Raw genomic sequence first — 25,743 nt, 5'->3', positions numbered from 1 at the left:
ATACAGTATTTCTCTTTCTGCACCTGGCTTTCCCTTAACAAGTATACTTTTTAATTGCAGAAATTTTTATTTAAATAATTCTTCTTTGTTGATATTCTTTTGGGTGAGTCATCATTCTTATACTTTAGTTCTTTAGAATTGATTTTGGTTAGTTCTTTGAACACATGTACCATAGCCAATTTAAAGTCTTTTCCTAGTAGGTTCAATATCATGTCTTCCTCATAGATAATTTCTACTAACTGCTTTTTTTTCCTGGTATGGGTCATAATTTTCTGTTTCCTTGCATATCTCATAATTTTTTTTCTTGAAAATTAGGTATTTAAAATATGATAATGTGGAAATTTTAGAAATCAGACACCCTTTAGCATTCATTTTGTTTTTGTTTTTACCATTTTTTTTTTCTTTTTGCTGTTGGTGTTGTTGTTGTTACTGTTTAGTGACTTTCCTGAGCAAATTCTGTACAATCTGTTCTTTGTGATGTGTAGCCACTGAAGTCTCTGCTTGGCTATTTTAGTGGTCAGCAAATGTTTGGACAAAGATTTCCTCGAATGTCTTAGACCAGTAAGTCTTCCATCCTTTCCTAGGACTCAGTGCGTGTGTTGGGGCACACCTTCAATGCTCCAGCACACCATTTCCCACTCTGTAGTACCTTTTACTCCCTATTTGAGAAGAACCTCAAAGTCATCTACAGGTGAGAGTTTAGAGCCCTTTCACGTGTTTCTTGGCCACACACACAGTTCTGTACAAGCATCTGGACTTTTCTAGATTCCTAGGAGTATGCTGGAGCTTTTCAAAATCTCCTATGGACATTTCATTCTCCAGTTTTTCATTTTAAATACTTTTGATCAGCCTCTTTTTAGCCCCAACTCTGATTTTCACATCAGGCACCTGCAACGTTAAGTAACTATCATACCCTGGGGATGGGTCCATTCATGGAGAGTGAGTTTTTAAAAAGTTGATTTTGATGACTTTTGTCAGTGTTTGCATTGTTTTTATGGTGGAGTGGATTTAGGGAGGTTCTTACCCTATTATTTTGGTAGTGCTTCTCAAGTTTAATACAGGTTTGAAAAGCAAATTATATACTCATTTTGACTTTTTGTTAAATATTTACTTAAATCTAACATATGCCAGATCCAGAACATCATACTGAGGATTCAGCAGTAACCAAGACAGACCGACTGCCCCATGGAGCTTAAATTCTAGGAAAGGAAGCAAAAGATTAACAAGTAAATGTAAAATGCAATGCTATGAATTTTAATCCTTGAGCTTCTTTCACAGAAACTCATCACTTACTAATTTTTATGAAGTTTTGTCCTGTAACTGGATCACACAAGCATTTGGAAAGATTTATATTGTCAATGGATTTTAATTCTCTACTTTGAGTAACATGTAAGACAAATACATCTTTAAAATTTAAAACACTGAATAAATCTGTAATCCATTTCTGAGCTCTTATTTCTTTCAGCCCATATTTTTTATTTTCGTAAGAAATTAAAAGAATATGACAGAGCATGGAATTTGGGGTCGGATAGACCCCAGCCAGTATCTCAACTCTCTCATTTACAACCTACCCTCATGTAGAAAATGGGGATAATACACCATTCTAACATATTTGTTTCAAGCTTGAATGAGAGAAGCAGATTACCCACAATGTAATAAGCTGTGACAATTATTATTTTTCTTTCTCCAGCATACCTGTATTTTCCTACTTAGATGACATGTAGATTACACAGTGTTAGAACTGAATTAATTTTTCTGCTTTGCATCTTACCCCTTCACTGTTTCATTAAAAATATGAAGAGATGTTTGGCTCCTCCTCTCTTTAAACTCCGACATCCAGCTTATTCACGTGACTCACTTCATTACTGTTCTCCAGCCAGCCCCAGACACCCTAGCTCTTGGCACCACATCTTCCTAGAGAAAGCTTCTTCCTTGTCAAATCTGTGATATTCATAATAACAAGAGTTCTTTCCAAGTACCTTTTAGATCTCTCCTTTCTCAGTGACAGCTTCCAATCACCTTTTGATTTTCCCTCCAAACAGTAGCTTTAAGTTTCTCCATGCAGTAGACACTGCATTTAACATCTCTCAGATACATCTATATTCTACTTTTAATAGCAGAAATTGCTTAGATTATGGTCTCAGGTGTGGCATCTCTGCTAAGGATGTCAATTTCCAAAACCTGAGTTTATCAAATCAAGACTTCCCTTAGGACAAGTCACCTAGAAAGTGATTTTTATTCTGTCTTTTCTCATTTGTGACAATCTTACATTTTTCTGTCTCTTGAAGTTTATGAAATGCAGAGAAAATGGTCTGGTGATCCCAGATTGCACAGTGAACATTCTGAGATTCAAAACAATGTCAGGAAATATTCTGAAATCTTAAAGATGAACAACACGTCAAGGACTAGCTTGACAGAAATTTCCCAAGTAGAAAGTAAAGAATAACTAACTCCGCTGGTTTTGGTGACTAAATTAGGGAACTGAAGGTGAAAGGGATGAGGTGTCACCTCATGCTCCAGCTCTCTCGTGCCACCCTTCTTAAATACTCTGTGCATTTCTTGTTGTCAGTTCATTAATACAATTTTCTTTGCTTTGAGTGGATGTAACCTACATTTCACCAAACCAGAACACCACCCTTCAGGAAATTACCTAAGGAAAAATGTCTTTAAGAAACCTCACAAGTTTAACACCATTTGACCTTGATTATTATTCCATTTGCTCCTGCAAATTTCAAGCTATTTTACATATCTTTATCTATTGTCAACTACATTGATATGTTTAAACATTTATTTTTTTTCTAAAGCATATCTCTGAAAATATTTATCCTGCACAAAAAATAAATACCTAATTGTATCACTCTCCCATTAAGAAAAATCATGAGTATGTTGTTGATGGCATTTCATAAGAACTGCTGCTGTTGCCATCATACATTGAGTTTTCTGCCTGTGTCAAGCACCATACTAGTGTTTCAACATTTGTAATTTCATGCAACTCTCAGCAAACCTGGGTATTATTTTCTAATTCATCAGTCGGGCAATTGAGGCTCAGAGAGGCTCAGAAAATTTGCACAGCTTCACATATCCTCAAAGCTGAAAACTATTTTAAAGTTTTAGTGTCAACTCTCTATCATGCAGACACCAGGGTCCAGTCAAGCTCCCAGTTTTCTAGACTCCTTCTAAGTCATTAGCATGGCCAATCCCACTCTCTGCCTTCCACGAATTCTGTGTTGGTGGACCCAGCACAGTGTGGTCTCAACACCATCTGCTTCTACCACAGAGAATTTACTAATAAATTTCTAACAGTGCCTGTGATCTTCTTTGATATTTGTCTCTGAACTTATATTATTTTCAGTCCAGTCTTGAAACTGTTTGGGGCAGTCATTATGCCATTTTTTAAAAATCTTCTTTAATGCCCAATTATCTGGTAAAAAGTGTATAAATTAAATTTCCTATTTCATCACATTACTATATACAATAAATTCTAATTCAAAAAGCAACAAATACTACTCTCTCAAAACAATGTTATCTAAGTAAATGGTGATAAATATTTTCTAATCTAAATCATAAATTTTAAAAATTATTACTTTTAATTTAATTTAGGTTAATACTTTTTAACCAAATTTTAAATAAGAATTGGAAATGTAAATGTTTGAATGAACCAGCAATTACATCCGTCTCTCTCTCATGAGATTTCTTATATGAGAGAGGCCATCTACAAAGGTGGAACCAATACAGGACAAATCGCAATACAGAAAGACACCGAGATGAGCAGTTAAAGAAGTAGCATTGGTTATTTTCAGCACCAGTGCTGTTTCAATCACTTGTCAAAACTGCCTTAAATAGTCATATATATATATATACTCACTTTCTTATGATGCTTTAAGCCACTGTATAGATTGTAAGAAAATGTCTGTATTAAAAGTTTTAATATGCTTTTCTATGTTTAAAACTGACAAGGCAAACATAACGAGACAAAAAAACTTTCAAGTATCCAGAAAATAACCAAATATACATCATTTGTTCCTGTTAAAAGGAGAAATTTTTCCAATTATTCTAAAAAATTGATTCATATTTATCATTATTAATGAGAACTGTCTGAAAATATTCATTTGAATTTAGCATCACTATTAAACACCTACTTCATTCTTGGCATTGTGCCTGGTACCATAGTAGATACTGAGAAGGATAAAGTAGCATTTATCACTCTCTACTGTAAAACAATTCATTTTAAGTTGATATTTCTTAATCCCTTAGCATTTCATTAACCTTTCCACCATGTATTTCCTGACAATTATTTTCACACTGTATAGGATGTATTTATTCTCTGACAAATAATTTGTACAGTAAGGAAAAATAGGCTTGTAAGTTGTATGTTAATCTAATTCATTTTTGGAAGATATGTTGGATTATGATAATTGCCATTGTAAATAAAATTACATTGGTTACTTAGCAATCTAAAGCATGAAGTATGATATAGAAGGTATGAAAAAAAGAGAAAATTTTAATCTGGTGAGTTTTATGGTTTCGATACCTAAGGTTTTAAAGAAATAATTTAGTGGCATATCAAATTTGCCAGGTCAGTTGGAATACTTAGTTAAGGGCAGCAAAGTAATATATCCCTACAGTAGTCAGCCTCCATCTAAAGAAAACTGCAAAGACAGAAGTGAATCGTCAGGGAAAGAGGGAGCGTGGCCTGTCTGAATAGGCAGGGAGAGGGAATCCACATGTCAGGTCCCGGGAAAGAGGGTCAGAGTTCAGAGAGTTATTGGTAAAAATCTACAGTTTTCTCCTGGGAAACAGAAAAGGAGTTGGGAGGGAAAGTGCTCCGATCAGAGGAGCCCAGTTCACGTGCTTCTGGTCGTCCAGTGTCAGATGCAGAGAGCAGAGGGCCGTGCCAGGCACACCAGGGCACAGGTGGAGGACAAGCACTCACTTGTGCTGCCTACTCAGCTGGGAAATCGCTGTGTTTCTAACATTGGCCACTCTTGGGTTTTTATCTCACATATAAGAAAAAAAATATCAAAAAGAAATATGTCTCCTTCACTAAGGTTGAAAAATGCCACACATTTTTCAAAGATTTCTGTAGCAATGATCCAGATCCTCATGTGTTTATGTCAATTTTTGTGTGTATGTGTGTGTGCATGCATGTGTGTGTCTAGATATGTACCTACAAATGTAATTTGGGTCCATTTTTGTGAATGGTCCTTTATTCTTTTCTGTTTTTTCTTTTTCTTTCTTTTTTATTTTTGCTATATGAATGAAAATACAGAGATGAATAAAACATTGTTTGTTCCTTCTTGAAATACTACTCCCAGGAAAATAAATATGGATAAGAAGAAAACAAAATTTTCAAAATTGTTCATTTTACTCTTCTTAGTTAAAGTACCAGTGAAACTGTTTTTGACCTGACTGCTTGATGTTCAATTATGGTGAATCCCTAATACCTGATAGTAAGTTATGTTTTTTGGTAATATTTCCCATGCATATGGTACTTTTCTTCACAGCATTATCTTGTATTGCATACTTGTTTTACAAAATGTAAAATTTTTAAATAATTATATTCAAAAGTATAAGCTTTGTGAGGACAGAGCTTGATATACAGATCTGATGTGTGTATCAAAAAATTTCATAAAGAACAAAAAAACAAAGTGGTAATGAAAAAAACTTAAAGTATATGTCAGAAAAAGATATTTTCACATTTGAATGACACAAAAGTGTTAAGAAAAGACAAGTGGTACCAAAAACAAAAGGCAAATGAATATGTGACACGTTCACCATCACTAGAAATCAAAATAATTAAGTTAATAGTACAAATCAAAGCAATTTTTAACACCAAGATGCTTAAGATATTTCCAGCTCATTCTTTGCTGATAAAGTACATTGATATATATCTTTTTTGTAGGATTCTTAGTTATATGTATCAAAATCTTTATAAATTATTATATCCCTCAATCTCTATTTCTAATTTTAAACACTTCTACTGGTTCAAAAATTCAGAGATATTTCACTTAACATGATTTTCTCCAAGCTCATCCACGTTGTTGTAAATAACAGAATTTCATTCTTTTTTATGACAGTAGTATTTCATTGTGTATATATGCCACATTTTCTTTATCCAGTCATCCATCAATGGACATTTAGGTTGGGTCCATATCTTGGCTATTGTAAATAGAGCTGCAATGAACATGGGGGTTCCTTCAATGTGGTGATTTCCATTCCTTTGGGTGTATACCTAGAAGTGGGACTGCTGGATTGTATGGTAGATCTACCTGTAGTTGTTTGAGGAAACTCCATACTGTTTCCCATAGTAGTTGTACTAATTTACAGTCCCACCAACACTGTAGGAGAGTTCCCTTCTCTCCACACCCTCACCAGAATTTGTTATTCTCCATCTTTTTGATTATAGCCATTCTAACTGGGGTGAGGTGACATTGCAATGTAGTTTTAATTTGCATTTCCCTGATGATTTGTGATGTTGAGCATTTTTTTAAGTGCCTGTTGGCCATTTGTGTGTCTTCATTTGAAATATGTCTATTCAGTTCCTTTGCTCATTTTTTAACAAGGTTATTTGCTTTTTTTAGTGTGTAGTTGGTTGAGTTCGTTGTATATTCTGGATATTAATCCCTGTTAAGTGAAATAAGACAGGCACAGATGGAAAAATACCACATGTCCACACTCATAAGTGGGAGCTAAGAGAGAAGAAGGAAGGAAAGAAAGACCACAGTGGTGTGTTGGACTTGCAGATTGAGAGAGCATACTTGGGATTACTGGGGAGGAGTGGGGAAGGGAGATTTGGAATAACTGGGTAGGGGACACTAGGAATAATCACAACTTGTGGTAATGGGCATCCTCATAGTATTGATCTGATCACCATATCTTGGGCACAGGTGGTGAGAGTCAGTTTTGTACCCCATGAATATGCATAATCAATAAAAAAAATCAGAGATACCAAAAAAAGACATAAATGTAAAAAAAATCATCCTAGCATTATTTAAATGGCAAAAAAATAGGAACAGCATAAATTTTCAATACTGTGGGACTCTGTTAAATAAATTATAGTACATAGTTATAGTATATGATGGACTATTAAGTTATTAAAAGTATGTTTTATAGAATATCAAGCAAAATTGGGCAGGTATATAACACAAGGTTAAACTGGATAAGCAAGTTACAATTAAGAAGGTGAACAAATAATTATTCCAATTTTTAACTTAGACAAATATTCACACAGATAAATGTCTGGAATGATGTTTCTCAAGAAGAAACAGTGGTAATAGCAGTTATGTCTATGTAGCTTGTAGTTGGATAGACAGAGCTAGATTTCTGAGAGATCTTTTTCCTTTATGCCTTTTAATATTTTTGGATTTCATGGAAATGAGAGATAGGAATGTATTGACCACTTTCCCAATGTTACAGCAAAGATCTAGATTTTATGATTAATAGGACGATCTAGATCTAGTTAGTATCCATTTCTAGGGTGTAGGATTAATCTCTAACTCACCCTTGCTTTTTCTTTTCATTTTTCTATTAGACTGTTACAACATCAAATGATATTTAATTCCTTTACTTCTCTTGGAAGGAGAAAAGCAAAACCAAATAAAGGTCCATTGCTATGTCTAAAGAAGTTCAAAATGAGGAGTCAAACTTTGCATTATTTTTCACTAAGGAAAAAAGACAGAAAATTGCATCTCATTTCATGGTATTCTTTTCAAAAGCTGAATATTGCATAATCTACTTGCCTAATTATATATGATTTAGGACCATTTTCACTGAAATCACAGCGAGGAAGTTTGCTTGGGAAGGCAATATTGAGTTTTATAACAATTGGCAGATACTTTATAATACTTCTTTCTACTGCAAAGGCATAATTACAATGTTTAGAAATGAGAGTGTGAAGGAGTAGACAGCAAAGAAAGATTAAAGTAAAATATTTTAGAAACTTAGTGATTTACAGATGCTGTGAGGCACATTCATAAATGTAGCCAAGGTGATGAACCTGTGCATAAACTTCAAAACACAGATGTATGGAGATGAAAAATGAGAATTCCAAACACCTTAGACAGTGACTCTTCTCTTTGCCATGTTGCTTACTGGGAGGGTGTCAGCATCTCTGGGCTTCCCTTCTTGCCTGGGTAACTAATCAAAGTCTCCCCTATTTACACGGCATTAATTGGATACAAATATCTTTGTACATGCTCTTTGGCTTCATCGTTTCTCAGCTATTTTCTTCATCAAATAAACACTTCTGTTTTAGGACACACATTCATTTCCAATTACAATTTTCCAGAGAAATCCTGACTTTGGAGGAAGGTTACTTTGTGCAACTTCATTATCACGGCCTCTCTACTTCACATTTTATTTCTCTCAGGCACAAATGACTCACTCAGTCTCACATTTTGGTCTCCCTTGTGTTACAAGTTCCTCTCTGTTCTCAGAGTGCTTGCTCAACACAATACTAAACTAGCATTTTAGTTATTGCTGAATAGAAGTTTGATTTGACTGTCACCACTTTCTGCAGCATAAAATCAGGAGTAAAATCACATCATGGTGTAAACAACCAAGTAAGAGCAATAAAGAGAAAAAGCGTCATGTAAACGGTAGAAAAAGAAACTGTGTTGTGTCTTAGCATAAATATGAGAAATCCTTCATCGCCTTCCATTACTATGGAATTCCTTCCAAAATAAATTCTCACTGTTTTTATCCTCTTTACTGTCTTCTGAAATATTTTATTGTATATATTTAGGGTGTACAACATGATGTTTTGATACACATATATGTAGTGAAATAGTTACTACAGTCAAATAAATTAACATAGCCATCATCTCACATACTTACCTCTTCTTGTGTATTTGGTGAAAGTACCTAAAATCCATTATTTCACAAATTTTCAGTATACAATACAATGTTATTAACTATAATCCTCATGCTGTGCATTAGATACCTAGACTTATTTATTCCAGGTAAATGTAATTTCCAGTAAATTGGAATATACTTTCCAATAAATAACAAAACTTTGACTGAAAAATAATAATACTAAATGTTGTGTAATGTGGCAAAATTCTTGAAGTAAGAAAACAAAGACTTTTTTTGTTTAAGAAGATAGAATAAATATTAGTAATATATTTTAGTAGATCTTAGAGCTCTCAGATTTTCAAGGGATTTCAATAAATTAGCTTAGAAAATTATTTTATATGTTGGTGTTTAGAGAGTAAAGTCTAGACAGGTGTGATTTTCACAGCAAAAGGCAATGGAGTGAAAACTGAAATATAAAATGTATGTCTTCTAGAAACATTTCTTCTTAACAGAGAGACATTTGTCATCAACTGATTTTGTGTTTAGTTACTTTCTTCAGAAAAACTCTTATAGAGACCTTAAGACATTCCTACCTTCTGGATTCTATGTATGTCCCCCTGTAGAATAAGTTTTTCTGCAGGCACTGTAAGATTTCTCCTTTTATCCTTGTTAATTGTAACCCTCCAAATTGTTTACAATAGGGGACTAGCCTCGCGGCCACACAGACGCGAAGCTCTCGAGGCATAGGACTCCCGGTCCCGGTCGGCGCTCGCCCTCGCTCTCCTCGTCTTCGGCTCCGGCCCCGCGCGCCATGGAGAAGACGGAGCTGATCCAGAAGGCCAAGCTGGCCGAGCAGGCCGAGCGCTACGACGACATGGCCACTTGCATGAAGGCGGTGACCGAGCAGGGCGCCGAGCTGTCCAACGAGGAGCGCAACCTGCTGTCGGTGGCCTACAAGAACGTTGTCGGGGGCCGCAGGTCCGCCTGGAGGGTCATCTCGAGCATCGAGCAGAAGACCGACACCTCCGACAAGAAGTTGCAGCTGATTAAGGACTATCGGGAGAAAGTGGAGTCCGAGCTGAGATCCATCTGCACCACGGTCCTGGAATTGTTGGATAAGTATTTAATAGCCAATGCAACTAATCCAGAGAGTAAGGTCTTCTATCTGAAAATGAAGGGAGATTACTTCCGGTACCTTGCTGAAGTTGCATGTGGTGATGATCGAAAGCAAACGATAGACAATTCCCAAGGAGCTTACCAAGAGGCGTTTGATATAAGCAAGAAAGAGATGCAACCCACACACCCAATACGCCTGGGGCTGGCTCTTAACTTTTCTGTATTTTAATATGAGATCCTTAATAACCCAGAGCTTGCCTGCACATTGGCGAAAACGGCTTTTGATGAGGCCATTGCAGAACTTGATACACTGAATGAAGACTCATACAAAGACAGCACCCTCATCATGCAGTTATTAGAGACAACTTAACATTATGGACATCAGACAGTGCAGGAGAAGAATGTGATGCAGCAGAAGGGGCCGGAAACTAAATGCATACAGGGTGTCATCTTTCTTTCCTTCAAGAAACCTTTTTACACATCTCCATTCCTTACTCCAGTTGGATTTCCTATAGCAAAGAAACCCACTCATGTGTATGGAATCAACTGTTTATAGTCTTTTTCACACTGCAGCTTTGGGAAAACTCCATTCCTTGATTTGTTTGTCTTGGCCTTCCTGGTGTGCAGTTACTGCTGTAGAAAAGTATTAATAGCATCATTTCATATAAACAAGTAACTTCCAAACACTTATGTAGAGGACTAAAAATTACCTGGTATTTAAGTAATCTGAACCAGTTCTGCAAGTGACTGTGTTTTGTATTACTGTGAAGATATGAAAATGTAGTTAATTACAATTTAAAGAGTGTTCTGCATAACTCCTTAATTTCTACATTCCCTCTTTCTCTCTTCTTTGGGGGTTTCCTTTCAGTAAGCAACTTTTCCATGCTCTTGATGTATTCCTTTTCAGTAGGAATCCAGAAGTATTAGATTGAATGGAAAAGCACTTGACATTTCTGGGCTGGGGGTCGCAAATTAAAATGCCTCCTATATCATATTGTGGAGGTTATGTATATCTGTGACAACAGGGAGTTTTCTTATTCACTGTTCATTTGCTGCTGTTTAAGTTGACAACTTCCCTTCCCAATAAAAATTCACTTAACACCTCCTGCCTTTGTAATTCTGGTATTCACTTCACTGTGTAATAGAAGTAGCATGTTGCTGCCAGACTCCAGCATTGCTTTTGGCAAATTAAAGTGCATGTCATTTCTTAATACACTAGAAAGGGGAAATAAATTAAAGTACACAAGTCCAAGTCTAAAACTTTAGTACTTTTCCATGCAGATTTGTGCACATGTGAGAGGGTGTCCAGTTTGTCTAGTGATTGTTATTTAGAGAGTTGGACCACTATTGTGTGTTGCTAATCATTGACTGTAGTCCCAAAAAAGCCTTGTGAAAATGTTATGCCCTATGTAACAGCAGAGTAACATAAAATAAAATTACATTTTATAAACCAAAAACAAAAACAAAAAAACAAATTGTTTACAATAACAAGGAATTATTTTATTTGATCTATGCTTTTAAGGAAGAGTTATCACTTAACGAAAAAATACAAATATGGTATAACAAAAAAATAAATACTTTTAAATGGTGGCATCTCTCTTTTTACCTAAATTTAAATTTGTGCTTATTAATTACTTTGTGAATTTTGTAGCTAATGATGACTCTAACTGAAAACAATGTCACGTTACAGCTTGTTTAGACAGCTCTTACACTCTTAGAGCTTATCTGGTCCAACCACCCAGTTTTTCCATTATTTAGCCAATATTTATTGAACATCTTCAATTTGTACCAGGGATACTAACCTGTTAATTTGTCTAACACCACTCTCTAGAATCACTTCTACACATTCTTCACTCTGGAGGAGTCATAATCTTATTTGAAAGTGGTAAGTCTATGTTTGAAGTATAGCAGGAATATGGGAGATGGCTCTTAACCCGCCTGGGAAGGTATAAGATACAGAGGACCAGAGGAAAAACTATACAATGTGGTAGCCAGTGACTTTAATGAATAAATAATAGATGTTTTATTTCTTTTTTTCAGGTGATACAAAGCTGGAAAGATCATGAATACACTGGATAGTGGAATAATGATCCAGAAATTTATTTATAATTTAGAAAAATAGATCAAACCTAAAGAGGATTAAATTTAGGAGGAATGAATACATGCATTTGATTTTGAGAAAGTACCACATGAATATAGGGCGGTAAAATCATGGAATTAGAAGTTGCAACAGTGCTAGTTGACTATGACTATGATAGCAGTGGCCTTCAGGAATTGCCACAAGGAATTGCAGTCAAGTACACAAGTGAGAACTAAGCCATTTAGGGCTTCAGTAAAAAGAAGAAAGACATCAGCCATAACAAGGCACCTGATAGGGTGTGTGTGTACAAACATGTGTGGAACATACTCTGGAGAGACTTAATAAAGAAAATGTTTAGGCAGTTTGCTGTTGTCATGGTAGATGGGGAAAGAAGATATCACAGGAAGCAGAAACCTGAGAGTGTTAATCCAGGAAATGAGAAGCTATAAAATAGGGGAAGGCTTGCTATGTGACAAATTAGAGCTAGACCACTGATGGAAGCAAACCAGAGATAGATTCCTAAGGTCATTGGGATTCTGTTAAAGCAAGAAATTTCTGGCCTTCGCCTCTGAGATACTTAAAAAAGAATTTGGGGACATGTGGCCTAAGCATCTGAAAACAATATCAACTTCCTTAGGTGACCTCAAGAGTTTGCAAAAGACTGCATCCTGGAATTTTATTATTACTTGCTTACATTTCTTTCTTACTCCAAAATGTCAGCTCTTTGAGGGAAGAATTGTGTCTCAAAATACTAATGCCAAGAGTACCAGGATCGTCAGCTACCTTTTGTCGAGTGCTTACTATGTTCTAGGCACTTTGGTAGATACTTGTCATTTATTACCTCTGCTATTCATAAGAGCACTCTAAATTGAGATATTTATATCCCACACTTAAAGATGAAGAAAGTCAGTACAGAGGAGTTGAGCACTTGGCCCAGATCACCCAGCTAGTATCAAGTCTGTCAAAAACTACAGTGATTTTTTTTTAACTTCATTTTGCTTTATGGAATAATTAACCAGATTACATAGTTGCTAAAAAATAATTTGAATGTCATAATTTGTGAAAGAAAGACAGAATTTTGTAAAAAGAGTCAGTGGTGATGCAATTTCAATTTGGCTAAGGATAGACGTGAGACTAAAAGAGATCAGTGGAGGGCCAGCTATAACTTTGCCATTTTTCAGGAATTTCAAACTAAACTACTCTGAAATTTTGTATTCTACTTTTAAAAGATATTTTAGAAACAGAAGACTTCAATTTTTATTTTCTCTCAGAAAAGTTTAAGAATCCTAAGACTTTATTCAAAATCCCAATCAGAATCTAGAGGAAAGAGTTCCTACAGGGAAGATAAATAATTGCTGCCTTTGATGGGCACTTTTCAGATTTTATCTTATTTTCTTATTTTGCCTCACTAAAGTAGAGATGTTGTTCTTACCTTCTTTTAGCAAATGAGGTGATTGAAGCCTAAGCTTCAAACTCCCTAAGGAGTTGAAGAACTTGCTCAGTGTCAATAGCTATCAGGTGGTGAAGCTGTCATTCTAATAAAGCTGACTAGTAAACCCATATTCTCTCTCAACTCCTACAAATAAAATGCAACGGATGCTGAATATCACAAATGCATGTGGTGATTTTAAAACAAGTTATGGAGCACAGATAAGTGATCAGAAAGTACAAGACAGACATAAATTTGTAAACTTACAGTGTGTGCACATAAGCATATACACACACACACAAACACACACGGAGGTTGTTGAGAGTGTTATGATACAATGGAACCATACACTACACATTGTGCTTATTTTTTACCCATGTATTAAAAGTCCTTTCAAAGTCAGCACTGTATGATTTTTCCGCATTTCTTCTGTTAATGAACCTTTAAATCATCTCTAATCAATTGCACAATATGGCATTTAGTTAATTTCCAACTGGTTTTGCAAAACTTCTGTGTGTACTTGTTTACCTTTTCAATCCTCCAAATATGTCTGTAGGATGAATTCTTATAAGAGGTATTCCTGAGATACAGGTTTGCACATTTAGAATATTGTCTATTTTGGGGCCGATCCGTGATGCACTCGGGAGAGTGCGGCGCTGGGAGCGCAGCGACGCTCCCGCCGCGGGTTCAGATCCTATATAGGAATGGCCCGTGTGCTCACTGGCTGAGTACCCAGGTCACGAAAAAGACAAAAAAAGAAAAAGAAAAGAAAAGAAAAGAAAAAAAATTGTCTATTTTTGTTTCTGTTACCTATGTTTTGGTGTCATAGCCAAGAAATCATTGCCAAATCTAATGTCATGTAGCTTTTCCCTTATGTTTTCTTCTAGGAGTTTTATGATTTCAGGTCTTATGTTAGGTCTTTGATTTATTTTGAGGTAATTTTTCTGTGTGATGTAAGATAAGGATTTGACTTTATTTTTTACGTGTGAATACCCAGTTTTCCAACACCATTTGTTGAAGAGCTATGTTTTCTCTATTTTGTAGTCTTAGCACCGTTTGACAAAACATCATTTGACCATATATGTGATGGTTTATTTCTGGACTCTATTCTGTTCCATTGATCTATATGTCTGTCATTATACCAATACTACACAGTTTTGATTAATGTAGATTTGTAATACGTTTTGAAATCAGAATGTTGTGAGACCTTCAGCTTTTTCATCTTTCTCAAGATCATTTTAGCTATTTGGGGTCCTTTGTGAATATATATGAATTTTAGGATGGTTTCTCTTTTTCTATTTCTGCAAAAAAATAATATAACATTGAGACTTTGATAAGGATTGTTTTGGATTTATAAATTTGGGTAGTATGGATATTTTAACAAAATTATGTCATGCAAAATATAATCACGGGTGTTTTTCCTTTTTATATGTTGCCTTTAATTTTTTTCAGCTATGTTTTGTAGTTTTTATTGTACAAGATGTTTACATCTGTTATGGATTGAGTGTTTGTGTTCCCCCAAAATTAATATACTAAACTCTTAACCCCAATGTAATGGTATTAGAAGTGGGCATTTTGTGAGGTATTTAGGTCATAAGGGTAGAGCCCTCATGAAAGGGATTAGTGTTTTTATAAGAAGAGATGTGAGCACACACACACTCTCTCTCTCTCTCCCTCCCCCCACACAGCCCCCTGTTCCCCTTTCTCCGTCACTCTCTCTCTCCCTCCTGTCCCATATAAAAATACAAAGAGAAGACAGGCACTAACGAACCAAAAGTGCGATGCCTCCAATTTTGTTCTTCCTTCTCAAGACTGTTTTAGCTATTCAGGGTCCTTTATGGTTCCACATGAATTTCTTTATATGTGCATTTCTTTAAAAATACCATTGTGATTTTGAAAGAAATTGCATTAAATCTGTAGATCGCTTTAGGTAATATAAACATTTTAACAATCGTATGTCTTCCAATCTGTGAACACAGATGTCTTTCCGTTTATTTGTGTCTTCTTCAACTTCTTTCAGCAATGTTTTTAGGTTTCATTATACAAATCTTTCACTTCCTTTGTTAAGTTTATCTCTAAACATTTTTTTAATGTTATTATAAATGGGACTATCTTCTTCATTTCCTTTTTAGATTGTTTGTTGTTAGTGTGAAAAACACAGATTGATTTCTGTATGTTGATTTTGTATCCTGCAAATTTACTAAATTTGCTTATTATTTCTAAGATTTTGGGTGGGGGCATCTTTTTTAGGGTTTTCTACATATAACGTTATGACATCTGTGAACTGAATTAATTTTACTTCTTCTTTTCCGAATTGGGTGTCTTTTATTTATTTTTCTTGCCTATTTGCTCTGGCTAGGACTTTTAGTACTATGTTGAGTAGAAGTGGTGAGAATGGGCATCCTTGCCTTATTCCTCATCTTAGAGGAAAAGCTTTCAGTTTCTCACCATTGGGCTTTCCGTGCAAAGCCTTTACTGTGTTGAAGTCATTTTTATCCCTAGCTGGTTAAGTGTTTTTATCATTAAAGGGTATTGAATTGGGTAAGTGCTTTTTCTGTATCTATTGAGTAATCATGTGATTTTTTTAATATGTTGTATCACATTGATTGATTCCCATATGTTTAACTATCCTTGCATCCCAGGAATGAATCCCACTGGCTCATTGTATATGGTCCTTTTAATGTGCTATTGAATTTGGTTTGCTAATATTTATTGAGGATTTTTGCATTTGTCTTAATCAGGGATATTGGCCTGTAGTTTTCTTAAGGTATCTTTGTCTGGCTTTGATATCTTGGTAATGCTGGCCTCAAAGAAGAAGTTTAAAAGCATTCCCTCCTCTTCAATTATTTGAATGAATTCTAGAAGAATTGGTGTAATTCTTCTTTAAATATTTGGTAGAATTCTTCATTGAAGGCATCTGGTTCTGAGCTTTTCTTTATTGTGATATTTGTGACTACTGATTCTCTTTACTGGTTATAGGTCTGTTCAGATTTTCTATTTCTTCATTATTCCATCTTGATAACTTGTCTGTTTCTCAGAGTTTATCTATTTCATCTAGGATATTCAATGCATTGATGTATAATTGTTCACAATAGTCTCTTATAATCATGTCTGAGACATCAGTTGTAATGTCTTCTCTTTGATTAGTGATTTTAGTTGTCTCGTCTTTTTCCTTCCATAGTAAATATACCTAAATTTTTGTCAATTTTGCTGATCTTTCTGAAAAACAAACTCTTAGTTTTGTTGATTTTTTTTCTATTTTTCTATTCTCTATTTTGGTTATTTTTGCTCTAATTTTTACTCTTTCCTTCATTCTACTAACTTTGGGCTTAGTTTTTTCTTCTTTTTCTATTTCCTCAGTATGTAAAATTAGATTATTAAATTGATATCTTTCTTTTTTCTTAATGTGAGTGGTTACTGTTATAAACTTCCCTGTTAGTACTGCTTTCTCTAAATACTGTAAGTTTTTGGTATATTGTGTTTTCATTTATTTTGTCTCAAGATACTGTTTCATTTTCCTTGTGATTTCTTCTTTGACCCATTGGATTTTCAAGATTGTATTGTTTAATTTCCACATCTAATTTTCCAGTTTTCATCCTGCTGTTGGTTTCTATTTTTATTCCATACTGGTCAAAAAATATACTTGGTATGATTTCAATCTTCCTAAATTTGTTAAGACTTGTTTTCTGACCTGACAAGTGATCTCACCTGAAGAATGTGCTCTTGAGAAAAATGCGTATTCTGTTGCTGTTGGGTGGAATGTTTTGTATATGCTCGTTATGTGTTCAAGTCATCAATTGTCTTATTGATCATATATCTGGTTTATTTGTTCATAATTGAAAATGGGGCATTGGAGTCTCCTACTATTATTATATTGCTGTCCATTTCTCCCTTTAATTCTGTGAATGTTTGCTTCATATGTTTGGATGCTCTGACATTAGTTGCATAGATATTTAAACTTTTCTATCTTCCTGGTGAAATGACCTTTTGTCATTGTATAATATCTTTCACTTCTCATGATAGTTTTTGACTTAAAGTCTATTTTTAAAGATATAATCATCTTTTGATTACCCAGCTGTCTTTTGATTACCATTTGCATGGAATATTATTCCACTTTTTTACTTTCAGCCTATATGTGTCTTTACACCTAAAGTGATATCTTGTATACAGCATAAAATTGCATATAGTTGCATCTTCTTTTGATTTTTTTTTTAATCCGTTCATTTACTCTACAAAGTTACTTTAAAAATTTTATGGAAAAATGGAATTAAAAGATAATACAAATCTTTCTGTATGGGACTCTTTGGGTTCCTCCTAGTTGGAATCCTTTGAGCATCTTAAATCTGAATGTCTATTTTCTTCCTTAGATTTGGGAAGTTTTCAATCATTATTCCTTCAGATAAGCTCTCTGTCCCTCCCTCTCTCTCTTCTCATTTGCATTGCCCTGTATGAATATATTGGCCCACTTTATGGTGCTCCATAAATTCTTTCTTTCTTCTCTTTTTCATTTTTTGTTTTTGTTTGTTTGTTTTTGTTCCTCTCATCTGTCTTTGAATTTGCTGATTCTTTATTCTGCTTGAACAAGTCTGCTGTGGAACTCCTCTAGTAAATTTTTCACTCAATTATTGCATTCTTCAGCTCCAGAATTTCTGTATGGTACATTTTTATGGTTTCTATCTTCTTATGCATATATTCTCATTTTTTTATACATCATTTTCCCTATTTTTGTTTAGTTGTTTCTATATGTTCTTTAATAGATCATTGAGTTTCTTTAAGATGATTCTGAATTCTAGTTAGGTAATTCATAGATCTCCATTTCTTTGGGATGGTTTCTGAAAATTTGTTTTGCTCTTTTTATTGGGCCATGCTTCCCTCTTTATTTGTGTGCCTTTTGAATTTTATAAAAATTATTATTTTGTTGAGTTTCACTTGTTAAAAAAACAGCTACCCCTCCCACTTTGCAGACTGACTTAATATAGAGGAAGTAAGTCTTTTCCAATCAGCTTACCTAGAGATTCTGGGGCCTTCTGAAAATTTGGGGGAGGTTTTGCAATTCCCCTGAGTTTGTGTGTGAAATTTAACAATTAGAGAGGTTTGCTGGTTTCTTTTTCAGGTGCTCATAATCTCTTGCTCACTCTGTTGTGTGTCTGTGGTACTGCAGATTCTCTGGTGCTACAGATATCCACAGAAGGCCATTAGCACCTAATCCACATTAGCACCCCAAGTCAGGTGAGACAGTTAGCAGTCCCTCAGGCAGTCTCCTGAAAAGCTAGCATGCCATATGAATGTTCCATTCTTCTCCCTCCCTCCCAAGGGAAGAATCAAATGTTGGTCTCTTTCTCCTATTTGCAACAAGCCAAGCCAGCCTACGTCTGTGGTATCACATGCCCTCTAGTTCCACAGCAAGCCTCTTCACTCCCCTTTGCTCTCCACAGATCTCAGCACCCAGACTATGCTACTGAGTTAGTGCTCTGAGTCACATGAAATGGACTCTTGTCACCAGGGAAGATCTCTGAAAAGCCAGCATGATGGACTTACATTTCACTCTTTCCCCCCACCCCTGCCTGAAGGAGAAGCTGTAAGCCAAGGTGAGGCTGCAAGCCTGGGGAGAGGCAATCACTGGTGAAGTAAAAAGGCTCTGATTACACTTTTCAGTGTGGCATTTCTTGGCTTAGCACTCATTTGCAGTACTGCCACTTCTTAATTAATTTCTGGAATTCTCACAAAGGTATTTTGATCTATCTATTGTTGTTTAGTAAGTGTGTTCATAGAGAATGAGGGCTGGGGCTTTCTATTATGCGACCTTGCTGATATCCCTTGCTTTCATGGTTTCTTTTTTCTTCCTCCCTTTTTGAATTTACTTTATTTTATGTTTTACTTCTCAATATACATTGAACTTGATTTTCATGCACCTTTACCCATCCGTCTCCACCTCCACCCTCTCCCTTCCCCCCACCACATCATATCTCTTCACTTGACTTATAGTTCAAGGAATTTTTGTGTTTATTCTGTCTTCTTCCCCACCCCCTTGATTTATTTGTGTTTATTTATTTATTTTTAGCTACCACAAATAAGTGAGAACATGTGGTGTTTCTCTTTCTGTGCCTGACTTGTTTCACTTAATATAATTTTCTCTAAGTCCATCCATGTTGTTGCAAATGGTAGCATTTCATTCTTTTTTATAGCAGAGTAGTATTCCATGGTGTAGATATACCACAGTTGCCTTATCCACTCATCAGATGATGGACATTTGGGCTGGTTCCAGCTCTTGGCTATTGTAAATAGAGCTGCAATCAACATTGGTATACAGGTGTCCCTTCGGAATAATGATTTCCATCCTTCTGGGTACATTCCCAACTTTGGAATAGCTGGGTCATATAGTAGATCCATCTGCAATTGTTTGGGGAACCTCCATACCATTTTCCATAGAGGCTGCACCATTTTGCAGTCCCACCAACAAGGTACGAGAGTTCCTTTTTCTTCACAACCTCTCCAGCGCTTATCATTCTCAGTCTTTTGGATGTTAGCCATCCTAACTGGAGTGAGATGGTATCTCAGTGTGGTTTTGATTTGCATTTCCTGGATGCTGAGTGAGGTTGAACATTTTTTCATGTGTCTGTTGGCCATTCATATATCTTCCTTTGAGAAATGCCTATTCAGCTCCTTTGCCCATTTTTTAATTGAGTTATTTGATTTTTTGCTATAAAGTTGTTTGAGTTCCTTGTATATTCTGGATATTAATCCTTTGTCAGATGTATATTTTGCAAATATTTTCTCCCACTCTGTTGGTTGTCTTTTTACTCCATTGATTGTTTCTTTTGCTGTGCACAAGCTTTTTAGTTTGATATAATACCATTTGTTTACTTTTCCTATAGTTACCTGTGCTTTTTGGGTCCTATTCATGAAGTCTGTACCCACTCCTACTTCCTGGACTGTTTCCCCTATGTTTACTTTAAGGAGTTTTATTGTTTCAGGATGTATATTTAATTCTTTAAACCATTTTGAGTTGATTTTGGTATATGGTGAAAGGTACAGGTCTAGTTTCATTCTCCTACATGTGAGTATCCAATTTTCCCAGCACCACTTGTTGAAAAGGCAGCCTCTTCCCCAGTGTATAGATTTGCTGCCTTTGTCAAAGATCAGATGGCTGTAGGTGTATGGATTGATTTCCAGGTCTTCTATTCTATTCCATTGATCTGTGTGTCTATTTTTATGCCAGTGCCATGCTGTTTTGGTTATTATAGCTTTGTAATACAGTTTAAAGTCAGGTAGTGTTATTTCTCCAGCTTTATTTTTTTGCTCAAGATTGCTTTGGCTATGTGTGGTCTTCTGTTGTTCCATATAAATGTCTGGATAGCTTTTTCCTTCTCAGAGAAAAATGTCATTGGAATTTTGATGGGGATTGCATTGAATCTGTAGATCACTTTGGGTAATATGGACATTTTCACAATGTTAATTCTTCATATCCAAGAGCAAGGGATATCTTTCCATCTTCTTGTGTCCTCTTTAATTTCTCTCAACAGTGGTTTGTAGTTCTCCTTCTAGAGATTTTTCACATCCTTGGTCAGCTTTATTCCTAAGTGTTTTATTTTTTTGGTGGCTATTGTAAATGGGCTAGCTTTCTTGATTTCTCTTTCTGCATGTTCACTGTTGGAGTATAGAAATACTACTGATTTTTGTGTCTTGATTTTGTGTCCTGTAACTTTGCTGAAATCATTTATCAACTCTAGAAGGTTTTTTCATAGAGGCCTTAGGCTTTTCAATATGTAGGATTATATCATCCACAAACAGGAACAGCTTGACTTCAACCTTTCCAATTTGCATGCCCTTTATTTCCTTCTCTTCTCTGATTGCTCTGGCTAGTACTTCCAAAACTATATTCAATAGAAGTGGTGAGAGAGGGCATACTTGTCAAGTTCCTGTTTTTAAGGGAAAAGCTTTCAGCTCTTCCCCATTCAGGATGATATTGGCAGTGGGCTTATCATATATGGCTTTAAAAATGTTGAGATACTTTCCATCTATGCCTAAGTTGTAGAGAGTCTTTATCGTGAGAGAATGTTGAATTTTGTCAAGTGCTTTTTCAGCATCTATAGAGATGATCACATGGTTTTTGTCTTTGCTTTTATTGATGCAGTGTATCACATTTATTGATTTGCATGTGTTGAACCAACCTTGCATCCCTGGGATGAATCCCACTTGACCATGGCGGATAATTTTGTGTATGTGTTGCTGTATTCTGTTAGCTAGTATTTTATTGAGGATTTTTGTGTCTGTATTCATCAAGGATATTGGCCTGTAGTTTTCTATTTTTGATGCATCTTTGTCTGGTTTTGGTATCAGGGTGATATTTGCCTCATAGAATGAGTTTGGGAGAATGGCCTCTGTTTCAATCTTTTGGAACAGTTCATAGAGAATTGGTATCAGTTCCTCTTTGAAGGTTTCATAGAACTCTGCAGTGAACCTGTCTGGTCTCGGTTTTTTCTTTGTTGGGAGCCTTTTGATAACAGCTTTTCAATCTCTTTTATTGTTATTGGTCTGTTGAGATTTTCTATATCTTCTTGACTCTTTTTGGTAGTTTGTGTGCATCCAGAAATTTATCCATTTCCTCCAGATTTTCAAATTTGTCAGCATATAGATGTTTATAATAGTCTCTAATGATTCCTTGTATTCCTCAGGTGTCAGTTGTAATATCACCTTTTTAATTTCTAATTTTTGTTTTTTGGGTCTTCTCTCTTTTCTTAATCTTGCTAAAAGTTTGTCAGTTTTATTTATCTTTTCAAAAAACTGAACTTTTTTTCTCATTGATCTTTTGTATTGTTTTTTGGGTTTCTATTTCATTTAATTCTGCTCTGATCTTAATTATTTCATTCCATCTATTAAATTTAGGCTTGGATTGTTCTTGTTTTTCTAGATCTTTAAGGTGAAGTGTTAGGTTGTTTATTTGCCATCTTTCCATTCTTCTGAAGCGAGCAATTAATGAGAAGTCCAATGTTATTCTTATTCTTTTTGTTCTATAGGTAAGGTGTGTTTTTGTTTGGTTGTTTTTGCATCTGGCTTCTTTCAAGAGTTTCTGCCTTGGGCTTTCTGCACTTAAAATGTGATATGCCTATTTGTAGACTGTTTGGTATTTATCCGACTTGGCACTCCCTGAACCTTCTTAATCTGTAATTTGATGTCAGCTATTAATTTTAGAAATCCTCTGCCATTATTATTTCAAGTATTCAAGTATTTCTTCTACTCCTTTCTCTTTTCTTATACATTTGGTATACCAATGATTACTCCTTTTATAATTATCCCACAGTTCTTTGATATTGTCTTTTTCCTTGTTTATTCATTTTCTCTTATTTCAGCTTGATAATTTTCTATCTAAATCAAGCTCACACAGTCTTTCTTCAGCTGTGTTCTTTCAAAGGTATTCTTTTCTGTTGTGGTATTTTTTATTTCTAGCATTTCTTTCTTATTCTAAGAGTTACCATCTCGCTGCTTACATCACCCAGCTGTTCTTGAATGTTGTCCACTTTTTCCATTAGCAGCCTTAGCATACTAATAATTTTTATTTTAAACTTACAGTCTGATAATTCCCAAATCTCTATCATACCTAAGTGTGGTTCAGGTGGTTCCTTTCGCTCTACAGGCTGTGTTTTTTCTCTTACCTTTTAAAATGCCTTGTAATTTTTGGTTGAAAGAAAAACATAATGCATAAAAATGAAAAGGAGGTAAAGAAGGCTTTAGTATGAGATTTTATGTTAATCTGGCTAAAAGTTGAGCTGTGTTTTATGTTTGCTGTAGCTGTAGGTGCCAGCGGCTTCAGTTTCCTTGTTTTTTCCTCCTTTGGCATCTTTGGTTTTCTTAAGACCTATCCTTAAATAGGATCTGTACCTTGCAGCTGTTTCCTCTATTCTCCACTGTATTATACTGGAGCCCTGTTACCCTAGAGCAAGATGTCAGGGAAAGAGAGTGCTCTACAGCTTATGATTAGATCTTGGTCTTTTAGTAGCTCTGAGTCCCTAAGCTGTGACCTTCAGAAGTGTTTCTCTGCTTTTTCCCCCCCTTCCTTTAGTAGAAACAGGAAAGTAAAGGGGACTGAAGTTGGCTAATTGCCCTTCTAATGTGTCAGATAGGCCCTAATAAAGTCTTTTCCCCAGGATATTAATCCTTTTTTATGGAGAATGCTCTCAGTCTGTTTCAATATGGTTACATTTCTGATACCCCTGCCAGAAACAGATGGAAGTTGAAGATTTTCCTCCCCTCTTCACCATAAGGATAAGGTTGTGTTTCTGGAGGACAAACCCCACGTTCATTGACAGGCCCCAGGAGCTTCTCACTCTCCAGCGGGTCCATCTTTGGCCTCCAACAATTACCACTGTGTGCGGCAGCAGCTGAGCGCTGCAACAGTTCCTGCTTCAGGTGAGCTGTTCTCTGCTGAGATTCTCTGTATTTTTCTGTCGCTCAGATTTTGAGGTGGTAGTTTGACCTCTGTTCTCTGATAGGTCTAAAATATTATTGATTTTCAGTTGTTCCATTTGTTTCTCTTTACATGCTGGATCAGAAAAAGGAAGTCTCTATTTTTCTCTTTAATACTTAGAATTCTATGTGGCTTTTTTCATCTTCATGTATGTTTTTTACATTTAGATTATGATTTTGAATATTTTTGGCCCAATTTTAAGCTGTTATTAAATAGGATTAATAATTATGCATATTTAATTCCTTGACTGTCCTGTACTTTATCTGTCATGATTTGTATCCATATTTTTTGTGTGAATTCTTTCTGTGAAATTCTCTACAGCCTAGAACTAGAACCTTAGGCAATTCTTCTTGTAATTTTTTCTTTACCTCATGGTGTAGTGGACTGAATTATGTCCTCCCAAAACTCACTGAAGCTTGAATTGTGTCCCCGAAGTTTTATGTATTAGAAACTTAACCGTCACTGTGACTGTTAAGAAGGTGGGAAATCCTATTATGGTAATTGAAAGGTGGAGCCTTGAAGAGGTGATTGGATTGTAGGACTGTGCAGTAGTGAATGGATTAAAAATGGTGGTCGGGACGTAGTTCTGAGAGCTTTAAAAGAAGAGGAGAGTCTGTCTGTCTCTCTCTTTCTCTGCTTCCACCATCTTGCAATGTGAGACCTCTGGGTCACTGTTGCCACCACCAGATGGACTTTGGACTTCCCAGCCTCAGAAACTGTAAGCAATAAATATCGTTTTTCTTTATAAGTACCCAGTTCCGTTTATTTTGTTACAAGCAACACAAAATGGACTAACACATATGGGTTACTTACAAATGTGTTGCTTTTTGGGGTTAGCCCCATGGCTCACTCAGGAGAGTGCGGTGCTGGTAGTGCCGAGGCCGCAGGTTTGTATCCTATATAGGGATGGCCGGTGCACTCACTGGCTGAGCATGGTGCAGACAACACCGTGCCAAGGGCTGCAATCCCCTTACCAGTCAAAAAAAAAAAAAAGGAAATGTGTTGCTTTTTTTATTCATTCGGACCATTTACAATTAATGTGTTCATCATTACACTTGGGTTTACATCTGTCATCTTGTTTTATATATTCTACTTACCATACATGTTTTTTGTCTTCCTCTCTTTTTTCCTGCCTTCTTTGGGATTATTTGAATATTTTTTAAAATTCCATTTTATGTTACTAGTTATACCTCTTTGTTATCATAGATTTTACTCTTATATATATTATAAACCTGATATTCTCTGAATGTCTGTCCCCTTCAAAGCCTATGTGGAAGCTTGATTCCCAATGTGGCAGTGTTGAAAGGGGGGGTCTTTGGGAGGTGATTGGATTGTGAGGACTATGCCCTCATGAATGAATGAAATCATTCATGGACTAATGGGTAAATGGATAAGTGGGTTATCAAGGGAGTGGCACTTGTGGCTTTGTAAGGAGAGGAAGCAACATGCTAACATTCTCTTGCTCAGCCCTCGCTATGTGATACCCACCACAGCCATGGGACTCCACAGAGAGTCCCCACCAAGAAGAAGGCTCTCAACAGATGTGCCCCTCAGCCTTGAATTTCCCAGCCTCCTAAAATGTAAGAAATAAATTCTTTTGTTATAAAATACCCAGTTTCAGATACTCTTTTATAAGCAGCAGAAAACAGAGTAATACAAAACCCCACAATATATTATTTTTGCTTTTAAAAGCCAATTATTGTTTAAAGACATTCTAGATACAAGGGAAAATTTATATTTATCTACATATTTACCATATCTGGGGCTCTTTCTTTAAGTCCAAAATTTTATCTTGTATCATTTTCCTTCTGCCTGGAGAAATTCCCTTAACATTTTTTTGTAGACCTTGCCTGCTTGTAA

At 35.6% G+C, this 25,743-nt stretch overlaps 1 pseudogene; it reads left to right on the top strand.

Moving 5' to 3' along the window:
• Positions 1-9,578: 9,578 nt before the first annotated feature.
• LOC134377821 (14-3-3 protein theta-like) lies at positions 9,579-11,356 on the top strand (annotated as a pseudogene).
• Positions 11,357-25,743: the final 14,387 nt, after the last annotated feature.

This window comes from Cynocephalus volans, chromosome 5 (genome assembly GCF_027409185.1).
Source record: "Cynocephalus volans isolate mCynVol1 chromosome 5, mCynVol1.pri, whole genome shotgun sequence".
Classification (NCBI taxonomy): domain Eukaryota; kingdom Metazoa; phylum Chordata; class Mammalia; order Dermoptera; family Cynocephalidae; genus Cynocephalus; species Cynocephalus volans.
This window is presented reverse-complemented; position numbering and strand designations above follow the sequence as displayed.